Raw genomic sequence first — 3,256 nt, 5'->3', positions numbered from 1 at the left:
ACGTACTAAACCTCCTAGGGGTAATGGAATCTAGAGCTCTTATACCAAATTGTCATAACTATTCCAGAGTTACCTATTGGCATCCTAGGATGGCCATGATAAAGAAAAACCCCAGCAGATATTCTATAGAAAATTTGGCAGTATCTCCTCTGTAAATTAGACTCCCCCAAATGTATCCTGCATATGAAACTCACTGTGAAAATCTACATCCATCTTATTCTCCCACCTTACCACAAGATTCTACAAATTTATAGGACTTCAATAATAATAACATAGGAATATAGATACAAGTCCTTATAGGATATATGTACTTTTATAACTCATGTCCACCCACACCACCAACTTATTATAATCATACACTTCCTACAGCACTTCATGAATACATTAACCGCATAAATGTAGACGGAAAGATAATAAAAACAATAGTAATAATAATAATAATAATAACAATAATAATACAACCTAGGTCCTAAACCCTAAATTATTCAGTCTTGCCTTTAATATTTAGAATATATACCGAAACAAATTTTACTTTTGGTAATCGATAAATTGTAAAATAGCTTTTAACAAAATAAATTACATATGGGAAAATGAATATAACGGATGGTTGTCTATAATGACCATCTAACTTTTAAAATGATATGAGCTGTTATAGATACATTGCTACCAATACGGTCAAGGATGGTTGTCTATAATGACCATCTAACTTGCTGATCCCGTAAGCAGCAGAAATATAATGTTAAACTATTAATGAGCCGAATTAGATTGCTGCTCCATACGGTATGATACACTGAAAAAGCATAATATATATATATACACGTATATATCGATAGGACACCTGATGCACCATACAATATACCAATGTTGCTAAGTGATCTTTGTCATCTCAAATACCACTTAACAGATAAGGGATGGAGGAAAAAGCCTGCAAGAGGCCCTATTAGCGTTCCAATGGTTCCAGTCCTAAATAACTTGCCATCCAACGGGCAATGGGGGCCAGCTAATGCTATCATCGCAAAATGCCTATCTACCCTCACTCATCTTAGCTCCCATAAGAATGACTAAATCCACCATCCTCAGACCATAAGGAGAATGACTTATGCTATCACCGCAAAATACCTACCCACCATCGTTCACCATAGCTCGCAAATGATGACTAAATATAACCTACACCCTAATCAATACTATAACACTACAAAACTCCTGTACTTATGGTGCATCTATAAACTAACTAATCACATAAATTAAATATATAAAATATATTTATATGGTTACCAACAATGTCAACTCATTAGATTTACACTTTTAAAATGTAATTATAAGCTTTTAAACAGATAAATAAATAATAAATAATTACATAAATATTCGTGAAACCCATAACATAACTTTAGGGAAGTATACTACGGTAATATTATTTTAATATTAAGTAATTTTACAACTTTTAACTCTTTTAGATCAGTATAGAAAACTAAGTAAATAGATAAATAAATAGCTAAATAATTAAATAATTAAATAATTAATAACAATTAGCTTCACAAAATCATATGCACGTATTTGTTTATACTCACGTATAGAAATATGTAAATAAATACAAATATATTTTAATACCGTAATCACTTTATCAAAGCTAAAATTTAAAATAAACCATTTTTCAATCAAAATAAAAACAGTAATAATAATAAATAAACTAATAGAGCCAATTTTAAAAAAGCATAAGCATCTAAAATCCTTTTAGATTTTTATAAATTACTCAATTAACAATAATTTGTTAAATAACCACTTCGAATCCAACTTTTAATATTACCTAAATAAATGAATATATATATATATATATATAATCATATATATAAATATTTATTTAACTCCAAAATAAAACATAGAAAAGAATATGCCACTCACAGTCAAGACATAGTCCATCCTTGCTCCACTGTAGGGTTCTCTGTCAGTTTTATAGAATACCTATCATACACCAAAAATATTGTTTAAATAACACATTCATTTTCCAAGAATACCAAAACACACTAAATATTTTAAAACTCACTCTCACTACTTTGGATTTTCAATGTTGGATTCTAAGAGGGACCGACTATATAGTAACTCCAAGTGGCCTATTACCTATAATCTAGAATTTCTCCTCATTATGCTCAATTTTATGAAATTGAGCATTCCATTAACTTCTATTATCTATTATGAACCTATATGCGATAATTTTTCTTAGGGGAAACTTCTGAAGTAGTCTAATTTTTACAGCAATTTCTAGATTAGCTTAAAAACTGTAAAATTTTAAATACCCAACCATAATTAACAACCATATATTAAATGAAAGCTTATAAGGCAAGGATTAAAGATACCTAGCTTAAACGACCCACACTCACAGTCAATGATCGAAAGTTGGTTAGAAAGTTTCAACCAACTTCAAATCCTCATATCTCTCAAGCGATTTGGAATTTGGAAAAAATAAAAAGACCATATTAGGAATCACGGTATCCAGAATAGGCAAAATAGATTTAGGGGTTCATATGGCTAGGTTGGAAAATGGTCATTTTGTCAAAAAAATAAAATTGGTCGCTTTTGGCTTCACTTGTCTGATCTAGGCTTGTCGCCAACCAGCTGGCCTCAAAACTTGAGGCCGGGTTTGTCGGCGACTGGCTTCGCCAGCAGCCAATGAGTGGCATTAATAGGTGGTTGGAGTTCACCAATTTCAACCTACTCAAGGGGGGAGAGAGAGAAAGAGAGAGAGAGATAAAGACGAAGAGAGAGAGAGAGAGAGAGGAAGGGTTTTTCGATAATGAAGGAGAAAGAAAGGGAAGAGGAAAAAAAACAAAAAGAGAGAGTATGCCACATGGAACCGATAGATTGGTGACATGTGGCACCCTTGGATATTTGTCAAAATCTCCCCATACACTTTTGATAAAATTACCCAGTAAATTCAATCCTAGAAAAATAAACGCAATTTCACAGATATATATCTTTTCAACCGTAGGTCTAAATTAAGCATGTTACTAGTATACAAACTCATTTTGATGAGCACTATCACATGGTAATAAGTCAAAATCAAAATCAATACAAATAAAAAGTCAACCTAGAGCTCACCAATCAGTCCAAACCACACCTTGTTATAATCGTAACTTTCTAATCTCAACTTCAATTTTGGCATACTACTAGTCTACGAGTACTTTGCTATGATACCTCGATCAAAGTGAAATTCCTCTTGTAGTAAAAAGTGAACCATGAGACTCACTTGATCAACCCCAAT

Source organism: Ziziphus jujuba, chromosome 1 (genome assembly GCF_031755915.1).
Source record: "Ziziphus jujuba cultivar Dongzao chromosome 1, ASM3175591v1".
NCBI classification, from domain to species: Eukaryota; Viridiplantae; Streptophyta; class Magnoliopsida; order Rosales; family Rhamnaceae; genus Ziziphus; species Ziziphus jujuba.
This window is presented reverse-complemented; position numbering follows the sequence as displayed.